Raw genomic sequence first — 16,219 nt, 5'->3', positions numbered from 1 at the left:
TGTATTTGTACTTGTTCTGGAGTGACCTGAGTGCTTGTGTTATGTGGCGGATCCTGGCACCCGACAGGCAGCTAACTGTAACCTTCTCCTTGTCCAGCCTAGTTAGTGGGACATCAGTGTGCCTGACTATAGAGTTGCCTATTACTAGTGTATTGGGTATGTTATTTTGCTTTAAGGGCTGTGATTGCGTGTCACACTGATTATGTGAAGTATGTGTTTCATGGTTGGTGATGGGATGTGGAGGTTGCTTGGATGTCTGCCTTGGAGAGGTCTCTGTTGCTTTTGCAGATTTTTATTTAGAGCCTCCAAGTATGCTCCTCCTCCAGAGTCTCCCATTTTAAATGCACACAATTTAGAAAAATACAACTTATTTATACTAAATCTCTGAAACATGCATATTATCCTCTCCTTCACGGGGACATTCATCCTAACCCAGGACCATACAACAACACCCTAGGACAACCAACCCCACCCTACACTCCCACAAATTCAGTACTCATAGCTCATCTAAACATTAGGAGTGTTAACAACAAAGTAAGCCAACTACATGCTCTACTTGAAACTCACTCATTTTATATCTTATGCTTAACTGAAACCTGGCTTAAACCTACTACAAAAGATACTGAAATACTCCCAACTGGATACAACATACTGAGGCTAGACCAAACTGCTAAAAAAGGTGGTGGGATAGCAATATTATACAAATCTCATTTACAGGTCACTCCCATACTGGTACAATCCCCTGTAATAACCAAGGTAGAAATTCTTATCACCAAACTCCAACTCAACAATACCAAATCCATTAACTTAATATGCTCCTACATACCCCCAGGCAGCAACATTAGCATCATAGAAAGTATTCTCAGCTGGCTGTCTACATCCTTCCCTCAAGAAACAATAGTACTTGGTGATTTTAATATAGACTGGTACTCCTGTACCACACTAAATACACCAACCCAAATAAACCTTTACGGCTTCTCTCAAACTATTACCACCCCCACTAGAATCCATAAACCCACCAAAAAAAAAGTATATTAGACTGGATCTTAATAAATTGTCACCCTGTCTCCTATAAAGTAGGTGTCCTTCCTGATGATATTAGTGACCACTCACTAAACTACATATCCAGACAAAAAACCTATATTCCAAATGAACCAACCTTTAAAATCACCCGCAACAAAAAGAAATTTAATCCAGCCAATTTTCAGGCGGAGCTACTAGCCTGGGACTCGTCACCCTTAAAGCACCTGCCAATTGACGAAGCAGTATCCCACTTTAACACCAAATTTCTACAGATTTTAGAATTCCATGCCCCCTCACATTCCATAAGAACTAGATGCAAAGCAGCCCCATGGCTCACTAAAGAAACCAGACAACAAATCCTACAAAGAAATAAAATCTGGTCCAAATGGAGACACACTAAAGACCCTATTGATCAGCAGCATTTCAGACAACTAAGAAATGCCACCAAAAAATTAATATTACAGGATAAAAAGAACTATTTCTTCAAGCTACAACAAAATCACCATAGTCAACCCCAAAGATTCTGGTGTAGCATAAATAAACTCTTACATCCAGGACACTCCAAAACTCCTACCCCATCTACTCTCTCCCAAGGAGATTGCTGATGCTTTCAACTGTTTTTTTACTGAAACTGTCCAATCTCTAGCTAACTCCCTACCACCTCTCAACCCCACCCTACCTCCCCCCCCCACTACCTTACCACCTACATTTCACTTAAAACCTATTCCTACAGCCCTCATCTATAGACTACTTCATAAACTCAAACCCTGTACAGCCTCAGCTGATCTCCTACCACCTGAATACCTTCAAATTGCTGCTAAACCTCTTGCCTACCCAATCTCTATTCTAATTAATAGAACCATAACTGAAGGCTCCATCCCTTCATTATGGAAAATCTCTCACATACTCCCACTTCATAAAGGAGGGAACTCAACTGAACTCTCCAACTTTCGACCTATTGCACTACTATCTCCACTAGCCAAAATTATGGAAAAATGTATCCACAAACAATTTCTAGACCACATTCTCCAATATAACCTTCTAGCTGACTGTCAACATGGTTTCAGATCATTCCACAGTACCACCACTGCTCTCCTATCCTTCACAGACTGCATTAATAAACAACGTAACAGTAACATGCTCTCCTCTGCTCTGTTCATTGATCTCTCTAAAGCTTTTGATATGGTCAACCATCAATTACTACTTAATATACTCAACTCTTTCTCTCTTGACACACTAGCATTCCAATGGTTCAAATCCTACATGCATAATAGACAACAGGCTGTCCTCTGGGATAATAACTTATCCAAACATCTCCCAATTACTCTGGGTGTCCCACAAGGCTCTATCCTGGGACCTCTACTCTTCTCCATTTTCATTAACAACCTTTCTACTAATCTTCCTCTACCCACCTGCATACAATATGCAGATGACTCCACTCTCATCTGTAAAGCAACCACTTTATCTGAGCTCCATGATATCACCCAATCAGTTTTCAGCCAAGTAGAAAATTGGTTCCAAGAACATCACCTCCTCCTCAATGCCAAAAAAACAAACTATTACTATTTACACCAACTAACAAATCCACCCCATTACACTTCTCTATTACCTCCATCGATGGGACAATCATAGCTCCCGACACAACTACAAAACTCTTAGGTGTACTGATTGACCACAGCCTGAACTTTGACACTCACATTAATGCCACCATCAAAACTGTAAACAAAAAACTGGGATCCTTATATAGGATAAAACCTTTTCTTACCCCTGAAGCCAGAACTACTGTTGCCCAAACCCATCTGAGCTCCACTCTCTTCTATGCCTCCCCAATTTTCACTAATCTTTCCAAAAGCAACCTAAACAAATTGTCCACTTCATATAACAACATTTCCAGGTTTGCTACTGGGTCCTCATTCAGAACACATCATTGTCTAAACCTAAAACGTGTAGGATGGCTTGAACTAAATAACCAACTAAAATTTCAACAACTCTCAATCACACATAAAATTCTATACCAACCTACTAATACTCCTATTCTCACTAGCCTCATCTCCCCCTATACAAACCTTTCAAACCTGCGCTCAGCAAATAAATTATTAGTTACAACCCAGAAATCCCACAACAAGGCAGGAGATTCTCTCTTCACAAACTCTGTGGGGACAGTTTGGAACAAACTTCCCACAAAACTGACATCTCTCTCATCATTATCTCTCTTTAAAAATCAACTAAAAAGTCACTTAAAAGCACAATGGCTTTGTCCTTGCACAAACCCCGACTAACTCCCCTTACCACCATAACCTTTTCTATACATCTCCTCCTCAACCACCTTTAATCTATGTAAACGTTATCTCATATATACAGTATGAAAAAAAAAATCTCTATTATTCCTTGTTTGAAAAGACATTTTTATCTTTTCTCTCTGTTTCAATCTTATTCATATTTGTGTATTACATGTATTAACTTACTCTGTTTTATAAATGTTATCTTATTATGCCTATTTCTGTGCAAACTTGTAAAAACCACTGGAGCTTTTCTCCCCGGGCCTCCACTGAAAATGGACATAAATCCAGCTCTACTAGCCCGGTCTACAAATGTAAATTAAAATAAAAATAAATAAAATGCTTTCATGTATTCATGTGTGTTATTTGCCGGTGTTGGTTTATTAGGTCTATGTGAGACTGGTGGTTTGTTGCAAGTATTACCCTTCTCTTCTTGACTGTCAGTTCCAGTCTTGGGTTGAGAGAGCTTTGCCTCCAGTTTGGATGTATAATTGCATCTCTCGCATATATTAGTGTTTGGTGGTAGGAGGAGAGGGTTGTCTGTGTACATGAGGCAGTTGTAATATTGCCTCAAAATGCCCAGATTCACCAGTTGAACTGGAAAATGCACTGGAAACTGCCCTTTGGACATGCCTGAATAGGTAGAGTAAGCTGTTTTTCTGATTGGCTGGTGGGGTCGAATAGAGAGCCTTGTCCTTCTGGACAGTATAGGGGGGTTTAGTGCTAGGGTTAATTAGTGCTTGCTATGAGTTTTAAGCAAGTGCTTGACTGTGAAATGAATGGTTTGAGTGCTAAAGTTGAAGGTTTGTCTAGTTCCAAGGGAAAAATTGAAGAGTAGACTTAGTGGAGCTGAGAATAGCTTAATGACGCTGCCCGGTACACAAAACCGCACAAATGCGTTTTTTATAGCAGGGAAGTGAAAGAGATAGAAATTAGCCCAAAATGGCCAATAAACTACTAACTTCTGGGCAGAAACCACTCCTTCAGGGACAGATAGGCTGCTCAAAGCTCCCCTCTCTCACAGTTGAACAGAGAAACTTCCTTCTATCCAAGTAAGGTATGGGCAACACAGAAACTTGTAACACAGCCCTGGATTCAGCAATAACCTGAAAACTGGACTATACTAGTTCAGAAAGGTGTGAAAAAGTGTGTATATATATATATATATATATATATATATATATATATATATATATATATATATTTTTTTTTTTTTTTTCAGAAAATAGAGCAGATACAATCAAAATTAGCCCAAAATGGCCAATAAACTACTAACTTCTGGGTTGAAACCAGTCCTCCAGGGACAGATAGGCTGCTCAAAGAACAGACTGAGAATGCTTATTTATTAGAATGTATTAAATGTAAGCTAGTTCCCAAGCGTCTGAGAGTGTTGAAATTCCTTACAGTTAGGGAATCACCACTACATCAAGAACTGTTAACTGCTGTTTGACCATCATGGGTGCGAGTACATGGAGGTGCTTGTGAAACATAACACCAAATTAGTAGAGGAGTTAATCAAAGAGATCAAGGAATTGGATACAGTTATTACAACTGATCTTCTTTTTGAACAATACCAGGTTGAATACCATCGGGCTTTTAAAAGCATTGATAATCATGTAAATAATATGAAAATTCGCGAATTTAAAAAACTAGAAAGGAACCAGCGTGAATCTGAGAAGGCATACCCTTGGGGAATCGGTTTGAATTATTGGCCAATGCATGAGCCAGTACAGAATTCATGAATATGGATGAAGGGGCTGAACAAGAAGTGGATGCCCCTTTAGACCAACCAATGCTTTGGCAGTCAGAAAGGATAAAGGAGAGAGAACTGAATCAGCGCCGCCCTCAGAAGTACCAGAACAGTTATCAAAACCTGCCAGCTCGTCAACAATCCTCTTTTCCACCTCAGAACAACGGATGGAATCGGAACTCTTACCAGAGGTTGTAAGTTCTGATAAAAAAGAGAGTATTGAGTTATGGCTGTCCTTAGAAACACCAGAGCAGTCACTGGAACTTCCTGGCTTGTTAACAACACTGGTTTCCACCTTAGAACAACAGGTGGAGTCGAAATTTTCAACAGAGGCCGTGAGTACTGTAAATACACAGACATTTTCTAACATGCCAAATATTATGGTGAATAATACTGAGGATTTTAAAGTTTTTAACTACAGTTCTCATGCCTTTGATTTTAATGTGACTAACTTGTTTGCAAAGGGGTTTAAATTTGTACCTGGAGCAAGAATGGGTATTGCTAATATTTTGTTAGATTTAAATTGTTTGTTAGGAAGATGAACTTTAAAATTATGTTGAATAACAATTGTGAACATGGTAGAAATGAACTTTGGGTGCCTAGTGTATGCAACCCTCCATTACATCCCACTCTTTTGCTGTTTGAAAAATTATGTGAAGTTGATTTAAGGTATGTGACAAGAGGTAGAGCAAATGTGGTTAGCAATTTAAGTTATGAGGAAGGGGAATTGCTTAGGGACTTGCGACAAATGGATTATGCAGCCTTACAAGGGTGTGGGGATTGTAATCATGGAGTTAAAAAGAGTATGTTAATAGGATGTATTCTATTCTTTTCAGTGATACTTATAGTCAAGTTTCCTTAAATGAGCTTAACATTGCATATGCCGGGATCTCAACACAATTAAGTGATATGCTTTTGGGATCACGTATTTCTTTATCTGATTTTAAATACTTGAAAGTGAACTCTCCAGTTACACCTACTATGTATGGTTTTTACATAAGGGCCTAATGGACCACACCCCATGTGTCCCATAGTGGTAGCTCGCAATTCTGTTACTTCTACCTTTGCCAAATTCATCGATACAAAATTAAAGGACCTTCTGAAAAATTAACACCATTTATGCATTGATTCATGGGACTTTCTTGGCAAATGTTACTCGGTAGAGTTTGATTCAACATTTTTTCTTTTTAAAAATTGATGTCAAGGATTTGTTTTCATCTACACCCATAATGTGGGTTTGAATTGCTTTGGAGAATATTTGTTTAGGAAGGGTTTATTGCAAAATCACATCAGTTTATATGTAGAAATGATGGAATTAGTATTGACCAACAGTTGCATCTTTTCTTGATGAATAAATATTTGTACGACAAAGAGGTGTAGCAGTGGGGCAGCATGTGCCCCCCCATATGCTAATATTGTTATGTCTGAATGGGAATGTAGGTTTTTGTTTGGACATTCTGTTTTCCAGAATTGTGTATTGTATTTGAGATACCTGGATGATCTGTTCATCATTTGGAAGGGTAGGAAGAGTGATGTTGAATTATTCTTGGAATATATTAATAATGCTACCAAGTTTTTGAAATTTACAAGTGTTAAATGAGGAATGTATTAGTTGTTTGGATGTAAACTTGGCAAAACATGTGGGTAATGGTAGTTATGTTTCTACCATCTACAGGAAGTCCACATACGCTTAATTCATTCCTGCATTTGGTAGTTCACTTCCCTTGTCCCAAAAGAAAACAGTTGTCAAAGGACAATTCGTCAGGGCTGCCAGGATGGTGTCATTATTTAATGATTTTATGAATGAATGTGCCTTACTGGAATCAAAGTTTCTTAAAAGAGGCTATCCTAATGAATTTGTGAAGGAAATTAAAATGGAAGTGATAAAAAAGTGGGGGTGGGGGTCTGTGTTCCTATTTTAATGAGCTTGGATGCTGATGATTTTCATAATTTTATTTAGCATACTAATGTGGTCCATGAAAGCAATTTGACTGTACAACAAAATGCTGATGTTAATTTTAGGTTGGCCTTTATTATGAGATTTACTGTGGACTTCAAACAGGTGAGGGATGTTATTTTTAAATATTGGTCTGTGCTTATGGACAACTGTGTGGTAAGGAACAAAATAGGTTCTAAGCCGGTGGTTGTATACAAGAGGGGCAATAACCTGAAGAATCTTATGAAGAGGCCACTTTGCCTACACAATTTCAAAGACAAGAAGCTTTGGCAGATGTCCAAATGTGGGTGTTGTCATTTTTGTCCCTATATTAATACTGGGGAACTCTTCAATATTAATGGCTACCAGTTAAATATTAAAGGGAAGTACAATTGTAACAACTTAAGGTAGTATATGGGGCATTGTGTCACTGCTGCCCAGTATTTTATGTCGGAACAACTGAGCGCATATTAAAAAAATGTATTTATGAACACATTTATGAAATAAATAAAATAAAACGACCAATGCCTTATTCCGGCACTTATTGGTTTTCCTTGTGCATCAATTTGTTTGTTGTAATTGAACAAGTTAAACCTAACCCTAGGAATGGACCATGGCAACTTTTTCTTGAGCAAAGGGAGTTGCACTGGATTTTAGTTTTGAAAGCAGTAGGTTGGCCTTGGTTGAATGAGATGGCATCCATTGGATATATTTTAAAATTGTAAGCAGAACATAGATACATTCAGCAGTTATTTTTGTCATTTACTTTCTTTTTTCCATTTGAACTGTTCATTATAGGGTTTTTTTATGTATTTTAGAGTAACTGTGTGCGTTTCCCTTTAAATGTGCAGTGAGATGCTGATGTCATCTGGCTCCATGGGTATTTAAAGTTCATTTCAGTTTATACCTTTATCTGACGAAGTTTTGTCATTATCTGAGACGAAAGCACTAAGAATAAATGTGGGGAATGAGCCCTTGCTGCTGTGTGCTTTTTCTATTATTCAAGTGTTTGTGGTTTTTATATTTTGGATGCAGTCCTTTAAGAAGAATAACAGTAATCATGCAGAATATTATATCCATAAAGTAGCAGAAAGTATTCAATAACTAAACCAACACAGGAATGCAAAAGTAGATTCTCCTGATAGGGATGACTGTAACTGAGGATACAGACAATAATCAAGAGGGGCCTGGAATTTATTGGAGAAAACTGTCAAAGGAACCAAGGTATTAGGAGCAAATAACTAGAGAGGGAGAGAGAAGAATGGGAAGAAGCCAAGAATTTATTTGGACTGCAGGTTAGAGGTTGCCTTCCCTATCAGGTATTTTTATCAGAGTATAGGCAAAGAGAAAGAAATAGGGGGGTCCTAAACAAATGATCAGCACTGGTAGAGTTTTTAATAGAACTTAGAACAGAAGTTTCCATTAAAAAGGAATAATTAATAATATATAACACATTTATGAAATATGAAAACAGGCAGAGTGCTGATGAGTTGGATGGTCAAGACAAAAATGCTTAATGCCTTCTGATTCTCTCTGTTTAAATTGCTATCTTCAGTCCTGATTCCCATTACATCATTTTTTTATACTTTTGATGACTATAAGACTCAATCAGAGGAGGTTAGAAAGGCTTGGAAAGAGAGAGTGGGTAAGCAATTCACAAAGAAACAATGGGAGGATATATGTATGTTTCTCAAATATGCAACAAAATCTTGAAGATTTAGAATATTTGCCTGGAAATATTTACATAGATATTTTTATACCCCAAGTAGTCTCCAGAGAATTTTTCCTCAAGCAGACAGGAAGTGTTGGAGGTGTGAAGGGCAAGAAATAGATAGTTGGGAACATATTTTCTGGGAGTGTGGTGAGTTGACAGACTTTTAAGGATTACCTGCGGGATGCACTACTGGAGATGCTGGGTGGGTACATATGTCTAACGAGGGAGATGATTTTTCGGAGCTAGGCTATAGAATCGGAATTGCCTAGACATGGTAAGTCCTTGCTGTGTTTAATTATTGTGGCTGCCAAAACGATTATTAGAAAATGGAAATCAAAATCTAAACCAACTATACTGGAAATAGTGAATATAATATAAGTATAGAATATAGTAACAGAGATAAAACAACTGGAATTGAGATATTTGTAAAAGGGTAGAAGCAAACTACATGGGAAAAATGGGAATTGTGGGAACAATACATACAAGGGAGGAATGAGTTCTAAAAGGCGGCAGGAGTTAAATGAGCTATGTAATGTTTGAATGAGAAAGATTGGGTAGATTATAAGTGATGCATAATTGCAATTAGGAGTGTGTCAGAATAGTTTGTAATGTAAAATGCTTGGAACTAGGATTGTGTCAGTGTGGTTTGTTTTCATTTATGTAAGTGTATGATTGCCTGTGTAGTAAGGAATTGAATAATTTATGTAATATTGCTTAGGTTATATGATATTTAACAATATATGTGAAGTATAATGTTTTATGTTAATATAGTTTGATTACTTTTATATGAATGTAAATTTGCATATGTCACAAGTGATAATTCAATAAAGGTGTTTGAGGGGAAAAAAATCAGTGTGTGTGTGTACTGGCTTATTTTCGTCTTTGCCATCTTTCACTGTGACTTTCATGTATGGCTGTGATTGTGTATAATTGAACATACTGTATCATCATAGTCATTACTTGTTACAATATCTTTTGGAATATTATCAAACTCTGCCATCTGCTTGTCTCTCTGCCGCTATCTCATTCCTAGTACACCCTGGCTAGCGGTACCTGAAAAAGGTGTTTCTCTCATGGCAGTTACTAGAACAGTGTGTCCAGGCAATTAATGTTCCTATCTAGGAACTGCAGACTTCAATAGTTATGTCTGGACCTAAAGATAGAGCTCTCCCAGTCTGAAAGCCAAGAAATATATTTCAAAAGCTAGTAGTAGGGTGATGCCCATGCCCTAGCCCAGCAATCAAGGAGCCTCAATCCTCACCACTAACACCAGAGACAGCGTCTCATATAGGAGGAAAGGATAACAAATACACACAATAAAGTGCAATTTCCCTTAAGAGCACACAGAGATCACAGTCAGTCTGGGGCTGGTCACTCCCTTGCTCTCCAGGTCCCCAATAAGACTCCCCACTGGCACAGCTATAGGGTCCAGATCTCAGCCAGCTGGGCAAGCTAAAATCTCCAGCACCCTCTCTGTCCAACCAGTGCTTCATGTCCCTGCCCAAGTAGCTGACACACACACACACACACACACACACACACACACACACACACACACTGAGATAAGAGTTTATACAACCACACAGACACTTCTGGGGAAGGCTGGCACAGGTTCTCCAGCTCTGCCCCTTTTACCCAGACTATACGGTAGAAATCACTGCCACCACCCAGCTAATATTTATCAGCTACTCAAAGGCCCTTAAAAGGGTGTCCAATTATTACTGTGCAATATTATTATCCAATTGGTAGTATAACTAAACAGTCAAGGCTTATTGGAGTGACTTGGTACAGTAATCCCTTTAAATATGCAATGTACTCTAGAGCTTAAATTATCTCTACACAAAACAGCCACAGTTGAAAAGTTTAAAAATGTTTAATAATAAATACTAAAAACACAAGACAATACTTCTTACTACACAGTGCTAGTCAAGAGTTCAGAGATCATAGAGAAGTAGTTAAAATAATTCAGTAGTACAGTTCTGACATCACAGAAAAAACAATGTCTAATCTTTCTAGTTTCTAGCTATTTCTAAAAGAAAACACAAGTGTAAGATAATTTACATATGAAAACAGGCAGAGTGCTGATGAGTTGGATGGTCAAGAACAAAAATGCTTAATGCCTTCTGATTCTCTCTGTTTAAATTGCTATCTTCAGTCCTGATTCCCATTGCATAATTTTTATACTTTCCTGGGGTTCTCAGGCTAACAGATACCACATTCTTTTGTTGTTTTGCACCTGCAGGAAGCTACATCAATAAAAGAAATTCCATATGTAAACTCTAGCAATTATTCCTTAAGTTAAAACAACAGAAAGAATGTGCTAGCCCAGATGGAATAACTCCAAATCTTTAACTTCAAAGGACAGACATGAAGTAATTCTAACTTCAAAGGACAGACATGAAATGATTGTCTTAGCTTTCTTTACAGCAGAGGGCAATGTTGTTACATTTTTTGTTGAAGTTCAACATTTCACAGCGTTTTCTTTCATTTAAGAAAAGCCTGTATTTTAACATTTCACAGTATTTTCTTTCAGTTAAGAAAACAAGTCTGTAGTTCAACATTCATATTTACAAATGACATAATTATGTACCAAATTCTGTTTGACTAGGCTGGCAGCCTTCACAAGTAGTTTTAGTAAAGTTTGATTATTGGCTAGTAATTATACTTGCTTTGATGCCAGAAAAGATGAAAGTTGGAAATTGTAGGGTTAAATTGACCAGAAAAGAAGAAAAAACTTTGGCTGGAATTAACCTCATAACTGTTCAGCAAAAATGCTGTTAAAGTTGCAGCTTTAGTGTAAGACCTGTGATCTGGAGGTAAAAATAAACCAGGTGAACTTCCAAGATCTTTAGAATAATGACAAAAATGACAAGAGGTTGGAAATGCAGAAGAAGCTGCAAGTATTTATTCAGATGGGTTTTATCAGCTCATCTATTCAAATGAGCTAATAAAACGGTAGAAGTCAGAGACTGAAATGAGGGAAAGACTGGGTGAATATGAGGCTTCTCATGAAGAAATGCTTAAAAAATAGTAGAACACATATAGGAAAGCCAAGAAAGGGTGCTGTAGCAGAGAAACTGGAAGGAGTGAACTGTATTAATTTTATGAAAGTTGTAAGCAACTGGTTTTATGTTGCACAGTAATATTTGTTAATTGAGAAGATGGCACATCATTTGTAGATTCCAAGTATAGCAAACATAAAGCAGCCAAGACCTGCATTGGTAAAGTTGAAAGCATACCAGCAGGCATAACCACTTATTAAAAAACTGTGGTAGATGGAAAAAGTATTACAATTTGGGGACACCACTGGGTTTGTGGAAAATGGCTATGCACTGTATACCAGGCAAAAGAGAAGCAAATTTATCCTAGTATTTAGGGGGGATGTTGACAGACAAGTGTTGTGTTCAACTTACTATATCAAGTTGTCTTCAGCATATATCTTATGGAGTATCAAACACGTATTTGGAAGCACTGAGTATGCTGTGGAAAAAAATAAAGTTTAGGCAGGGCCAGCACACTGAAGAGATCTCTGCTTCTCATTCTTCTGTCAGTAAGGAAGCCCAGTGACAGACTGTGCCAGTGAATATTTTTTCCATTGATCAAAAGGAAAATAAGTCCAGGGGCTAATCGGAGGAATCATCCTGGGTTCAAAATAGAGACAGGTATTGGGACATTGCAAAGATCAAGAAAAAACTAGCAACAAACCGAGTTTAATGAAAAGTGAGAGAACTGTAAAGCTTCAGCCCCACTAGATACAGTTTAGACATTTGATCTGCAGTTCTGCAGAAAGACGTGTACTGGTTGAAAAAGACGGTCAGTTTGTTTACTTTTAAACTGGTGGGAGAACTGTAAAGCCTAAATTGCATTTTGTTATTAATGATAAGGATACCAGATGAACTGAAAGAAGTAACTATAAGTAAATGTTTTATTTTTATTGATATTTATATTAGTTTTCTGATGTAAATTCCATATAATTGTGTTTTGAGTGTAAAGTAGTTTTGTATAGTATGCAGTTAAAGGTATTTAAATGCAAGATGAGGTAGAGACGTTTGGTTTCAGTGACTTTTGAACATACCAGTGATGCTTAAGGTAAAAATTTGTTCTTTCTTAGAATTTGCCCAGGTGTTACAGTGTAACATATGAAAAACTGGGGAAAAAAAACAAAATATTGTAATTTTTTTACAGCTGGTTGTGATGTAAATCTATATTGATAATATTATATATGTAAATAAAAGATTATAAGAGCCTCCCTCATTTCTATAGGGATAGATATCTATATTCATGTTTTTAATTTGTCATTTTCAATTTTTCAAAGTAAAACAATTTTGAAAAATGAGAAAATGATTTAAAAAATGTGAAAAATGGTTGGTAGCTCTTGCATTTGCAAAGTAGCTTGCTGAAGTGTTCCAATAACACTTGCTTCTGGCTGAAGATAAACAGTCTGCAAGTGCATATAATTAATTATGTCTGGACAGTGTGTTTTGAGTTACCCTATTTGTGTATTTGCAAGATACAGTGTTATTAACATTGTAGTGAAAATAAAAAGTAAAATAAGAAATTTAAGTTTGTAACTGTGCTGCAGACGATGTTGTCTAAGTAAAAAGCAATGTGTCTCGGCTTTTCCCAGTCACGGGTCACCACAGCGGATCACTGGTCTGCCGATTGATTGGCAGTGGTGTTTTTATGGTGTTGAGTTGCCAGCCTAGCGCCCAACCTTCACACACATCTACCTGCGTGTCTTTATAACTCACTCGACTGCAGGGAAGACATGCAGACTGTGCACAGAAGGCGCTTCATCCAAGAATCGAACTGGATAACTCTTGCTGTGAGGGGACAACACTAACCGCTGCACCACCATGGCCGATGTTGTCTAAGTAAAAGACTTAAAAATATATATATATATATATAAAAAACATGAGAAATGGTAGTTCTTTTCTTGCATTTGCAAAGTAATTGCTGGACTTCTCCCTGGCACCTCGTTTGACCAAAGATACAGTTTACAGGCATGGGTAACCAGTCTTGCAGGGTCTGAGCATTATGTTGTGAGTGACATTTTCTGCAGATAAGTGACATACAGTGCAGTTATATTTTAAAGCCAGGATTCATAAGTAATCCCTGGCCTGATAATACAAAGGTAAAGGCTTAGAATTACCAGCTGGTAGACCTGGGTTCAAAACTTGGCTGGGGAACAACTGGGTAGCAGCAGTATCTGTGCAGAAAAAAGGCCTGGCAGTCTACTTCCCTAATATGCCATAAAAAACCCTAAAGTGTTTTCCCATAGAGTCACCATGAGTCGATTTCAACTCTGGTAATTACTTACTTATTTACTAGTAAGTAATTTAGTCAAAATAAAAAGTAAAGTAAGAAATAAAGCGTGAAACAGTGAGAAGTTAATTGACATATAAGAACTGTCTCCTCAGCAGCCATATTACTTGAATGCATTGAATATGATAGTGTACAATTTATTTTACTTATGTACTGTTAACAATTGTAGTTTTTCTTAAACTAAAAGTTCACTTTCTTTTTGACTGCCATTGCTGCCTTCCGGCATTCTCCATAGCTCTCTCCAAATGTCCCTTCTTCCAGCTCCTTGATGTTGGCGTCCTCTAGTGTAACCATTCACTGAGAGAGTTTCCCCTAGGCCCCCAGACACACAGGCCATCTCAAATCCTATGGGTGTGGCTAATTCTGAGGTTCAAGCTACCTGGACACTGAAAGTGGAACTAGCTGGAGAGACAGGATGACATACTGTGGCTTGCAGGGTCTTCTGTAGCCCTATGTTTCCAACCCCTAGTGTGTTGATATTATTGGCATTTAGACTGCTCTGCAGTAGGAAGTGACTTAAACATTATGTCCACTCCAGGCTGCCAGGGCAGTCATGCCTTGTTTGTTTGTTAGTCCTTTTACATCAGCCCAGCATCCTCCTTTGATGAGCTCCAGCCTCCACCTGAAATCACTAGAGAAATACCCAACAAATTTGCACCATTGCAGCATAGTCAGTCCTACTCTCCTTGCTTCATTGTAAGGTGCCCTAGCAGCTAATTAAACATTGGTCACTTTGGTCACAGTCATGGGTTTACATCTCTGCAACACTGGTGAGGCATTTTTAAGCCTAGAGATTAATATTTACTGAAAGCTTTCAATTTTTTATTTTATTTTATTTTTTATTTTACATTTGTTGACCGGGCTAGTCCAGCTGGATAATTTCCATTTTCAGTGGAGGCCCGGGGAGAAAAGCTCCACAGATTAAAATAAGGTAATAGAGATTAAACAATTAAAATAAATGTGAGAAACTCAGACAGTGGGCAACAATGCATACATATTAGATTAGATAAAGTAATACAAACATATGGTAATATCTACGTATTGAGAAAGGCATTAATTGTTTACAGTACTATTGTATGAGAATAGGGTAATTACTCATTTTAAAATGTATATACATAATTATAACAGACAACTACATTTTTTTTTTTTTTTTTTTTTTGAGAGCAATAGAAATAGTATAGTCATACAGTTGTAATGTCATTTGTGTTGACAGAGAAAGATAGTTTTGAAATTAGAAATTCTGATAGTAAAAAGAATAATGTAGATTAGTCTGGGTTGGTACAAGAGCAAAGCCAGAAGTTGGTCAGATGTAAAAAAAGATGTTTTTTAAAGATGTAAGGAGCCAAGAGCAGTAATGTGTGAGGAGGTTATTCCATCTTTGCCTACAGAGTTGGAGAAAAGGCAGTTACCTGCAGAATTTGTGATCCTGGTGGTGTTGACTGTTTTTTTTGGGGGCGCAGTTGTTTCAAGTTATTATAGGGGGTCAAGAGGTTACTCAGAGCAGGTGTCTTAGATGGTTGATATAGAATGTTATGTGTTAATACTAGTTGTTGATAGATAAGTTTATTAGGAAGTTCCAACCAGTGTAACTGTTTTAGGTTAATACAGTGGTGTGTTCTATACTGAGATGCTGTAGCAAATGTTGTGGTAGGATGTAGTCAGTTTCCTAAGGTTGCTTTTAGAGAGGTTGGTGTAGATGGAGGAAGCATACAGAAGGGTAGAGATAAGATGTGATTGTGCTAAGGTGGTCCGTGATTCTGGAGTAAGGAAGGGTTTAATTCTGTACAGTGAACCGATCTTTTTATTAACTGCTTTTATAGTGTTATTGATGTGATAATCATAGCTGAGATTATTATCAATAGTGACACCAAGCAGTTTGGTAGTGGAGTCAGGGGAGATGACGGAGTTGTCACTAGTGGTAATAGTAAAGTTTAGTAGAGAAGATTTGTGGGTAGGTGAGAATAGTAAAAGTTTTGTTTTCTTGGGGTTGAGTAGTAGACATCTTTTAGAGAACCACTGTTCGATGGTAGAAAAGGTAGATTGTGTCAGTGACTGTAGTTCAGATTGAGTGGAGGCTGTGCAAATAATTGTGGAATCATCTGCATATTGTATACAGGTAGTGTTTTGGATAGTTTTTCTTGTAAACAAAGACATTGGCGACCTTCAAACACTGGGCCCCACCCAGTTTGGGT

At 37.5% G+C, this 16,219-nt stretch overlaps 1 protein-coding gene across 1 annotated transcript in view; it reads left to right on the top strand.

Moving 5' to 3' along the window:
• The window catches only part of LOC122802390 (E3 ubiquitin-protein ligase listerin-like), a 1,831,112-nt gene that overhangs the window by 682,949 nt on the left and 1,131,944 nt on the right, over positions 1–16,219 (top strand). The gene's annotated exons all lie outside the window — the stretch shown is intronic.

Source organism: Protopterus annectens, chromosome 5.part0 (genome assembly GCF_019279795.1).
Source record: "Protopterus annectens isolate FY-2018-M chromosome 5.part0, PAN1.0, whole genome shotgun sequence".
NCBI classification, from domain to species: Eukaryota; Metazoa; Chordata; order Ceratodontiformes; family Protopteridae; genus Protopterus; species Protopterus annectens.
The sequence above is the reverse complement of the archived record's forward strand: the minus strand, read 5'-3'. Positions and strand labels throughout refer to the sequence as shown.